A 12,112-nucleotide genomic window follows, 5' to 3' on the forward strand; every position below is an offset into this window, starting at 1 on the left:
TTAAAAATCCTAATTGCATAAAACCTTATCATAAAATTCTACGCATGATACGTCTTTCATATTGTACAAAACCGGTAGTAATAATATGACAGTTTGTACGTTCATCTTCTTTCTGTCATCTGTCCACTCGCGATTGAGATTGACACAGAAATGTAGCGGTTTACGTTGAATATAACACTTTATCAACAAAGTCGTCTTAAATTTTTCTCCAATTCAAAAAAGTGGGTGGTTTTTCGTGACTAAGAGATAATTAAGCGGGGGACGAATATAAGACCTGAAAATTTGGTGGTATCCGCTAAAATTAGGTAATATGGCAACCCTATGTCAGGAATCGTTGGCGGTGTTGTTTTGAAACACTCTGCATAAAATAAGGCACCACGTTATTCTGAATTGATGAAAAACTCTTACGTTTTTAAAGCCTACTGGATGCAATCGTCCAGGAAGCAATCCGCCTCCACCAAACGACGCTTCTGGATCCGCTAATGTGTGAATTCATCATAATGTATATACAAATTGACTGTATAGAACATATGCTACACTGCATATTCATTGTCAAGCTAATAGATTTATTTCCGTTTTCCATATTCATTAAACTTAGTGATGATTTCAAGGTTTCCCCCGGGTAGGCTTACATACGTCCTAGATTCAAGCCCGGTCCGGAAAATTGTCTAGGATTAACTAATGCCCGGAATTTTAGGGAAAATGGAAGACTGGGAAGTTTCGTTGTTTGGTTAAGTGCTTGGCTTGCAATTCTGTATTGTGCTGATATTTATGAAAAAAATCAATAGCGATCAGGTGTTCTTCGCAAGAATACTTTACTCAGGAAAATAATTAAGACCATAATATAAAAATATATTTTAAGTATAGAAAATGAGGATAACCATTTTTGGAACTTAAGATTAGACTTTTCTTCTCAATAAACAAACACCATTCTTAAAAATATCAAGAAATTATGGTATTCCTACCCCGGGGGATTTTGAATACACGGAGGGTGAAAGGGCTGGGGTGCTGACTGCCACAGCCAATTATTGGTGCTGATTGCCACGACTGGCGCTGATAGCCAATATCAAAGTGCTGACTGCCACGATAGCGTGCTGATTGCCACGAGCCAGAGAGAAAGTTGCTAGACGTAACATTACCGGACGCCAAGAAGCATGAAAGAAACTAGATGATCCTCAGGATCGTGTTGTTCAGACCAACACCTAACAAAGGTAAACAGTCTCTGTATGTACACTCATGTCCAAAATTATTCTCACATGATTATAAATATGTTGTTCTAGTAATATAATTTGATAACGAATTCGCCAGGTATTTCTTATACTGTTAGTATGTGTATAATCGGTAAAGACAAGTATGTGGTAAATTTCATGTCAAAAGAGCAGTAAAGAACAATAAAACGAAAATAAAATTTTCTTGTCCATTTAGTTACATTTTATTTTACTCATTATGATTTTCGTATTTATAATTCTTTTCCTATGAAATTTATCACAAATATAAATTTCCTGATTATACACATAATATAAGTATTAAAAGTACTCTGCAAAATTATCAAATTATATTCTTACAAGAAGACAGTTATAGATATGCGACAATAATTTCGGACATGAGTGTACTTTCAGTTTTGTCAGGGAGCGGTGCGTACAAAATTGGTACGATTTATGTATTTTCACTTGAACTCCCTATGTCAGCATGAACTGTGTACAGCTGTGCAAATTGTTTCGAGCAGCTCTTGAAAGTTCCATCAAAAAAGCACTGCTGGCTGTACCTCACAAGGGAAGTTCAGGAGAAAACACTCGCCTGCAGAGAAACTAAGCATGTCATTTGAAGTCCCAATTCATGCTGATTATAACAAGCTAATAAAATTCCTGTATGGTTGAGAACGGTTCGAGATATTCAACTTGGAAGTTTATTTGAGAAAATGAGGTAATACGCATTTATACGCGTTAAGTACAACATAATTAGTAACGAATATTGACATACGACATACAAGTAACAGAAAAAAGTGTTTCGCAATAACTAACGGGTTTGTTAGATACAATTAGTCATTACATTGTTCACAATAATCATAGGTTAGAGATGAAAATTGATCACTGTTGTTCTGTTTTATGAAGAAATGACGCAGGCAAAATACTCCCTTGCACCATGAACATTTTATATGTGCAATTGTGTTGCATCCATCAAGAGAACAGTTCGCAGAACCAAAGCAAAAAGCAAATTCGACAAGTGATTCAAAAGTTATAGGCCTATAATTTGTTCGTAACCTGCCTCGCAGAACGCAAACTGAAACAATCCAATGTATCGCGGTGATCGGAAGTGATTTGTATGAACACGAACTTTATTTGATTGTTTCGTTGGTACATTATAATGTCCAGATGAAGAAGATTCATACTATGTACAAATCTCCTGCCATAATCTTTGATTGATCGGAATCAAAACACATCAAATGGTTGCACAAATCGTGTGCAATTCTTTGGTATCTTCTCAACCATTAGGTCTTTGCCATCCGTCATGCAACTTGTAATGGACAATTTGTCTGTGAATGGACCCTAGTGATCAAGCAATACCAAGTTCAAACCATCGGGCTTCTCCATGGGTGAGAATACTTAACGCATTGAAACGTGTATCCACTAATTTTCTCATATAAATTTACAAGCTGAATATCTCGAACAGTTCTCAACGTACAGGAGTTTTATTACCTGTTGTAATCAACATGAATTGGTCCTTCAAATGACATGCTTATTTCTTTGCAGGCGAGTGCTTCTTCCAAACTTCCCTTGTCAGCTGGCTTCAGACCATCATATCCATTAAATAATACAATAAAACAATTAATATAAACAATGAAATGAGCAAATTGTACACATAACAGAAAAGACAATCCCTTTATAAACATCCAAGTATATGTCGTTCCATTTAATGAGTAACTTTGTAACTTATAGGATGCCACATAAATTTGCTGTGATGATTACTAAATTAGTCTCTACAAAATTAATTAATAATCATAAATTTAGTATGAGGGATTAATTCCTCTCTTTCCAAATACAGTTTCTCCCAGGCTCGTGGCAGTCAGCACGCCGTCGTGGCAGTCAGCACCTTCATATTTGCAATCAGCGCCAGTCGTGGCAGTCAGCACCAATAATTGGCTGTGGCAGTCAGCACCCGTGGCAATCAGCACCTATCCGGTGAAAGTACCAAAAATACTGGTAAGCAACGGTGAGCATGATCAGATATAGTCTATGTTTGTGGGGGAATATTCCTCCTGAACAAACCCTGAAATCACCACTGATTTGATTAACATTTATTTTACTGAAAGGCTAAAAAGGGAGTTTCCGCCCAAAGCATCATCATATCTGATTGCGGCAATGTGTGAACTAGTGGCCATTAAGGGAAAGCAAACACGACAGAAGATAACACATTTGGCTTAAAAATAAAATTTTGCTACAACATTTTAGCAACACCGTGCGTGATTAATATGGTTGAGGTGTTGGGCGTATATTGTATCATATGAAGAGCAAATTACCCTATTTGTACGTTTAAGACCGTATGTCTTGTATCACTGATATAATAGCTGTCAGCAAATAACAAGCAAGAGATAAAATTCAGGAAGAAATTGAACTTCGTATATATATATATATATATATATATATATATATATATATGCGTGTGTGTGTGTGTGTGTGTGTCGGCCGAAAAAGCAATCCCTTTCTCCTCACAAATACAACTTTGCAATAACTTATCAGATGAAATAAGTTATTTGACTAGTTTGGCTGCAAGAATCAATCATTGGAGAGGTGAAGGGACCGAACTGTCCATCACTACTTTTGATAACACCCGAAGCTTTGATAATACTGGAAATTTCGATAATACCTGAAATTTCGATAATACCGGAAACTTCGATAAGTTCAAATACTCGAACGGTTTCGGGTAACCAATGACAACTCGATAAAATTTCACTCACGAAGTTCGATAGGTCCTCAGCCTTATCGAACACCCCTACTCGAGAGAAGGTCTATAGCCTAGTCATTTTAGACAAACTTTGGGCCAAACTGTGCGACAAATAGTCTAAAGCTGAAAATTTGAAGAATTGTTCTATTGGATGTTCTAAACAACATATCAAAAGACTCCTAATCTCCCATGGTCGCTTCCTGGAATTCCAGGCGGTTAAATTCTGAAGTGCTGGAAAAGCAGAAGTTATCACTTCAATGGCTGTTACATACAAGCGGCAAAACCTACAAAGTTAAAATACGTCTGAAATGAAACATAAGCAATAGGGCTTCAGTTCAAGCTGCATATTGTTTTAATTACACACAATCCAGGGCCGCGTGAAACGATTGAATCCCTCAAAAGTCGAAATGATGCAAACTCGCTCTTTCTTTGCTTAGTTATGGGCGTTTTGTTGTCGCGGATATCGTAAAACTACCTGGGATAAAAAAAAGTTTTATCGAAATTTCATCTTTCCATCGGTGTCTTTGTAGTGCATATACGACTAATAGTTACGGAGCTACGTGCGTTTAACTGATGCGGGCTGCACTATTGCCCGCCATTCACGCGACCATTATGTGAGCACCTGTAGGTCAGATACTTTGCATAATAATGTTAAAAATAATTGTGTGTAGCTGAAAATTGGTAAATTTGCTCTATTTCATGTTCTGAACAATATATCAAAAGTCCCCTAATCTCCCGTTGTCGTTTGATGAAATTCCAAGAAGCTGAACTGCTGGAACGTTGGAGAAATGCTAGATATCATTGGAATCGCTCTTAAATCCGAACGAATAGGCCTACGAAGTTCAAATAAGACTTAAATGAAAGGTGAAAAAATTTGTATTACTCTTAGAAGTTCCTCATTGCACTTTATAACTGTCGTGATTCTAAATCATTAAATCAACTTAGGATTTACAAGAACAACAGACTTGTGGCCAAGACGACAATGACTACCTCAATTAATTTAGCAACGCTGCCTCCAACGTCAGCTTCAGCACGTCAACATTTTTTCCGAGTTTACCATAAAATACAACAGCGGCTAGGAAATGATCTGGACGCTTCACAATGGGGATGGAGACTTTTAAATGGGAAGTATATTTCTTAGTCCACCACACTACCGCCTGCACCCGAGGAGCTACTATACATCGTATCCTGCAACTGCAAAGGAGGCTGCACCGAAAGAAGGAACTGCAAATTCAGAAAGGCTAGCCTCCCATGCTGCAAAATATGAGGACAATTTTATAAGTTGTGTCCAAATAAGGTAGCTGAATATGAAGATGAAGCAGAAGAGGTCGAACTTCGCCTCTAATCAAATAAGGAAAGAAAATATTTATCTTTAAAATGTTCATTTTTGCTTTGCACACCACTGTAACAGTGCTTCTTTAAGCACCCGTAGAATTACGTTAAAGCAACCCTATACTTAATAATGAATAGTGTAATGCACCACGTGGTACTGTATGCAAACCAGTGTTGGGCAAAATCAATTGAAATCAATTGCAATTGATCAATCAATTGAAAGTAATTGCTCTGAAAATCAATTGCAATTGATTTCAATTTGTAATTGACAATTAATTTAAATTGCAATTGAATTCAATCATAAAATTCGCAATTAAATTTTCGTCAATTGTTAATTGTTAATTGGTCTCCAGGCAATTGAAACTTTTAATTGTTAATTGTCAATTGCAAAGGGTGCAATTGAAACATTCAATTGTTAATTGCAATTGACAATTGAAACTTGTAATTGTTAATTGCAATTGAAATCAGCAATTAAAACTGAAGATAAGAAGATGTGTGTATATTGTATTGTCAACTTGTTACTGTTTTACATATTTCAAATAAGGTACTTATAAGAAATGCTGGATACCTACCATCCCTTTCCCCCCTGGGAAGAAAGCCGTGAAACTAAGTATTTTTTTAAATATATTATGTTTATGGTTCTATCCCCCTCGAACGAACTCTATATGTCCGTCATGCATACAATAGGAATGAGCACGAGCGAGTTCGAGCAAGTTTTCTTTAAAAATTAGACTCGACTCGAAGCAGACATTTTTGAGTTCGACTCGACATCTCGGCTCGAAAAATTTCCCCCAACTCGACTCGAATTCGGATCGAGTTTCCAGTCGAGTCGAGCCAATTCGAGCTAAATTTGTAACCATCTGGAGTGCGGGTCACTGTTCGGGCGAACATTTATTTATAACCAACAGGAGTTCTGTTCGCTGTTCGGGCTGTCATTTATTTGTAACCAACTCAAGTTCGTGGTCCATGTTCGCTGTCCTCGGCTCGTGGTATTACCAATAAGTATACTCCTGATACTTTAACTTACCTGGACAGGACGACGAAGACCTCTCCAAGAAAGGTTACAAACTGTTTCCCAAAAAGCTCGTCGGTCTCAATAATGAGATGAGCATTAGGCGCCGAGAGGTTCGGGTGTCTCGTCTCGAAAACCTCACGGACGATCAGACGGTCATCCAGACCATAACGCACACAAACATCACTCATACAAACAACGAAAACACACTGGATTAATTGACACTATACTTATTTATTAGAACACTATTTTGAAAAAAAATAAATAACGAAGAGAAATGAACACAACACTGGACACTAATAAATTTTGCCGCTGAAATTACGTTTTGCCCTTTTCGGGAAATAGAGCCCTTTCTATGTATATGATTATAATTCAGGTATCACTATAAATACTTTGCTCACACCATTAACACACTTGGGGGATTAGCACTGGGGAAAAGTTGTCTGGATCGTCCCACGATGAATCCAGTTGTTACGCTGAACAGCCCTGCAGCGTAAAGGTGAATCTTCGAAAAAAAAGATCTGCCCAGTGGGATACTGATATTGGTGGGCGCGTATATAACTTTTTAAACGCACAAGGTCTGAGGACCTGGGATTTCACTGATTGGGGCTAGCCGTAAGAAATCGTCCTTCACCGGCTAAATAGCTTGTGCCCCTTAACACAACTTATGTTTGAAGTTCAACGCGAGATGCGTGGTTGCATCTTCCAGACCTGGAGTCAAACTCCTCGAGCGTCCAAGCTCAAGCTACGGGTTGCAATGGTCAACGGAATAGTGTTGGCAGTTCATTTCAAAAATTACTCAGTTACTCACCTGTATGCACATACAAACAGAATACGGAAAACAATTTATGTTAATTTTAGTCAACTGCCCATAATGCACTAGACACGGCGATAACACTGGCGTGAGAAAGTACAGATAACGGGCTGGAATACAACGCAGTTGGTGCCACTTCGGCTACTGGGACATCTGGTCAGCCCGTATTTCTCTAATCTATTATAATGTTTCCATAAGCGATTAAAGAAAGCACTTAATTCAGTTCCAAATAACTGCAGAATATATACTGTGCATATAATAAGTCAGGGAGAAACACTGAAATGGTTAGTCACTAACCGAAATGTTCTCAGCAAAAGCAACGTTTTAAATATATATATGAAAAAACGATGAAAGACTTCTTTGTCCAATTGTGTGGGAAAGAAGCAATTCCCACCAAAGAAAGAACTTATATGCGTTGCAGAATAAAGTATAAATCGAAAATAATAATCACTGTCTTCACGAAATATACAGAGCGTCCACAAAAAATCCTTCTATAACCTGGTAGCGGTTATATATGGTGTCCGAAAGTGGAACGACCTGTCAAGTGCACACGTGGACAGGTTGAGAACCCTTGGTCGTCTGACGAAGTATGAATAAAATTAGGTTTTTCACCTGAAAATTTAAAATTAGTTAGTTGGCAACACTGTGATATGGTGTGAGACTTACGTGCATAAACGATGAATGGTCTTTCACCTGAAAAAGGGCTATTTAAAATAGTTAAAGAACTTGTTCACTCACTACAACATGATGAGGTTCCTGCATGAGCAATGTCCAATCCAAATGTTCCATAAAGTAATAAGATCCTCTTGAACAGTTGGTGCAGTTGGGTTTCCTTATCTTCCGTTTCTTCACATGTTGAAACCATGCTGTCTTCCTGTGTTGAGTATCCTCCGCGATTCTCCAACGATGAGTTGATGAGGGGAGAAGGGGAGTTTTTTTTTTTTAACACTGGTGTGAGAAACGAGACATGGTTATAACACCTGTATGATAACTTTTTTTTTTTTTTAAGTTCGCAGAAAGCGTTTATAGGGCTATTAAAATTCTTATTAAAAAAAAAAAACACAAATACTTTTTGTAAAATGTTTAAGTGTTCCGTTTCGATCACTTTATTTGATATAATATGAAGTAAATACGTTATAGGGCTATTTAAATGCTTTTTTTTGTTTTTTTTTAACACTAATAAATTCTTTTCATAAAATGTTTAAGTGTTCCGTTTCGATCACTTTATTTTGTGTAATATGAAATAAATATACACACACGATAACTATTCTTGAAAACATCGACTTGAAGAATTATCAAATATCTCAATAAAAATTAGTAAATATACTGATATCTGTATTTAAAATATCAAAATGTGAATGAATAAGCAAATAGCAAAACATGTTAAAGGTACTAAAATATTAAAATTATTGTTAAAGTTTCGATATCACTCTAATATATTTGAAAAATATGAAAATCGTTGAAAAAGTAAAATGAATGGAAATGTAAACACATGATAAACTGACAATATATAAACAAAATAAGATTTTCACCTGTATGTCCCCCCTTTTTTTTTTTAACTGTGCCTCGTGTTGTTTGGCAGAAAAGAACGAAAAATCGTTTTTCAAAAATAAAAAAAAATAAACTTAAGTGTCAAAATTGACGTTCATAGTAATCCCAAGAAATAAGCATGATTCTACATATCAAAGAAAAGATCGTAATTTCGTTGACATGTATGAAGAAAATTCGGCACGCCATAAGATCAAATGCCATCTGCTCGTCGTGAAAATCGAGACTTTAATTTAGTAATGCTCAATACAACAAATGATTTTATTCTGAAACAAAGTTATTATTAGCTTAAGCCTAAAATAATGGTTGTTGTTCACTTCCATAAACGTAAACATTGTAGGGTTACTCGAACATATGGGTATTATCTGCAAAAGAACTTATTAATGCAGCGTTGAAAACTATACGGTGTTGATCCAAGTTTTTCAAAGGTCTGAATCAAGGAAGTTGACTCACTAGTCCAAACATTCCTGAAAATAAATGGTCATTACACCATGAATTGACCAAAACCATAGGTGGGAAAATGTGTAATACTACACGTACTTACACACACAATATGCCATCGACACCTGCGAGGCAAAAAAACTAGAAACGAGGAAGGCCTGCAACCCTAGGCACTTACAAAATTGTTTCTGCACAAAACTGAAATATAAACATTAATATTCAGTAAACTACGCGTATGTTCCCTGGAACATAACATACGTCTTCCACCTAGAAAAAATGTGTAAACACACAAAATACAAATGCTCTCGTAGCATCGTAAAGATATGTCTCTATAAGACAAAATACATGAGACCTACTAAGAGAAAAACATGAGATACAAACAAGAATATAGTCAACGACATTACAACTTTCTGGTCAGTCCGAAACATCCAATTAAATTCCCTACAAAACAGCTGTAACAAGCTTCCTTAGGCATCTTCGCTACAAATATTCAAAATGGTCTTATTAACACATTAAAATTCAGTCATCGAGCATACGAAATAATTGACAAAGTCATTTTCATAAAACATTATGGCTTCATGCTGTTGGAAAGAAAGAAAATAAGTTTATTTTCCAGGATCTATATCGAATTCGAATAGTTTCTAGGACATACTGGAACTAAAATACAATTTTCTCAAAATTAACATGAAAAATAAACATTACAACTCATTAGCATACAAGTACACAATATAGTTACGATTCATAAACATTAAAATATTCACTGAAATGTTACTAGACATTAAAATATACTCTAAAAATCTAACCTAAGAATACGCATGCTTAGTTACGGGTACCATAAAGGAAGAAGAGAAATGAAAAACTATATTTTGCGATTGATGGCGAAAATACAGTTAGCTATGGAATATCCAATGGATTAGCTACATCCATTTTTGCAAGAGATCTGCAATTCCAGGAAATATTGCCTCCCTGAAAAAAAAAAAATATTTATCCCCATAAAATGTCCTACCCGAAGAAGTTCCCCTACGGTCGTTCAGTGGTCTAGAGAAGACGAAAAAAAATGTTAATTAGAAATTACAAGAAAATATAGAAGTTAAACATATTTCCGCATATATATTAATATGAGGGGAAAAACGACCGTTCACCATCAGAATATCTGTTCATATAGTTCCTTCTACAATAAAAGATTACTGCTTTCGTTCGGAGAATTATACTATTCACACGACATTCCTGCACATTCTATTACCAACAAGGAAATGTCTGTTATCACTTGTTTAAGGCTTAGCCTACTTTCCGTTCTAAACTTTTCTCTTCGAACAAAATATATCATGTCACATCCTGGAAATTCAAATAAGTCAAAATCGGGTAAATGACGTAAATGAGGTTCAATAAAATTACAGTAAACACTTCAAAATGAAAACGAAAATCTAAGATTAACACTGAAAAATAAATTTAACATTGATTATAAATGTAAAGTTTCATATTCTACGCATGAGATTACATACTAAGTTTCATTTACAAATACAGAAATATATACGTAACTAACAACTAAAAATTTTCTTATCCTGAGCATCTCGATATTTTTTTTTTTTTTTTTTTTGAAAAGAAAATCAAACATTAATTGTGAGTCATATGTATGATAACATGTTTAAGGATTTGGAAAGTGGGAAGGGATTCTAAAAAAAAAATTTTTTTTTTTAATTTGAAAACAATAAAAATATATATATTATAACGCCAAAATATCTTCCCACTAGCTGGGAATACGGAACTGCGCCACTAGTTCAAGATTGCTTTTGGATAAATGCAATCTCCCTACGTATTGGATACGTTAATTATTTACTAAAAAATCTAAATTCAAACATCTGAAATGAAAACAAGAAAAAATTAATGACATTAAACTAATAGTAAGTCAATGATAAGGTTTGCAACACTCATACACAGCTGACTGAGGTGTGAAGTGCTACACGGAGCAAAGACAGAAAAAAGAAAAGAATTAATCAGCTGTATATCACCCGTTATTCGTAACCATAAACACAAGTGGTTCTACAGTCTGGCGACTGCCTTATCGAAACAAGAAAAAGAAAGAAAAACATGTTATCTACTCTTTGCCGGACAGTTAAAAGCTGGAAGCAAAAATGAGTTTGAAAGAAATGCGTAGTTCTTCTTTTCGTGTCCAGGTGTTCTGATCAAAAACTAAAAGCAAAAAGGAAGAAAATGAATACATGTTTATCGCTTAGAAATGCGTCGCGCTCCTAGGAGAAAAATTCGTATCAGCATACAAAGTTTTGGTTGCCCCCTTTTTTTTTTCTTTTCCTATGATTACTGTTTCTGCTTTGATAATTACGGTTTGTTCGTCTATTTCTACGATGGTTACCTCTATGTACAAATCTATGTTTAATGTCACACAAATTGCGGTTCCTGTCTAGTATGTGATAACTCGAGTTACGTGGCCGTGATTTACGACTTCTTTTGTATCTGTTATTCTTTCGTGTGCGCTCTTGGTTCTGATTCCCTTTAAATTTTGTATTGTTTACGATCTGATCTTGGTATCTTTGCTTATTGCTATAACTGTAACTTCGTTTACGCTTTTTCTCTCTGTGGTTTGTGACAGCTGTTTTTATGCGCTTACGACCTCTGTCGTCTACAATTATATGTTCGTGGATTTCACTACTTCTACTACAAGCGGCGTCACTAGATTCTGAATAGATAAAATCGTTATCAGATTTGTTACGAGGTTGGTTTAGACTACCTGTCTCTGGTTGGAGTTCAGATTCCTGCGTTTCCTTTTCATTAGGAGTGTTAGTTTGTAGCTCAGGTTTCAATTCCAATGTTTTGTTTACACTAGGAATAACAGTCACTAACTGAGGTTCAATTTCCGGTGTTTCGTATTCAGTAGGAACATCTGATTGTACTTGGGGTTTACATTCCGGTATTTTGTTTTCGGCGCTTTCTGTTTCTTGCCTATTTTCACGAAACACATCTCGTAAACCGTCTATCTTCTGACCTAATTCGCCCTTTACCTCAGC

General features: G+C 35.8%; 1 long non-coding RNA gene across 1 annotated transcript in view; it reads right to left on the minus strand.

Annotated features, from left to right (window-relative positions):
- The window catches only part of LOC145688522 (uncharacterized), a 592,332-nt gene that overhangs the window by 529,420 nt on the left and 50,800 nt on the right, over positions 1-12,112 (minus strand). The gene's annotated exons all lie outside the window — the stretch shown is intronic.

This window comes from Thermobia domestica, chromosome 6 (assembly GCF_964235325.1).
Source record: "Thermobia domestica chromosome 6, izTheDome1.hap1.1, whole genome shotgun sequence".
Taxonomy (NCBI): domain Eukaryota; kingdom Metazoa; phylum Arthropoda; class Insecta; order Zygentoma; family Lepismatidae; genus Thermobia; species Thermobia domestica.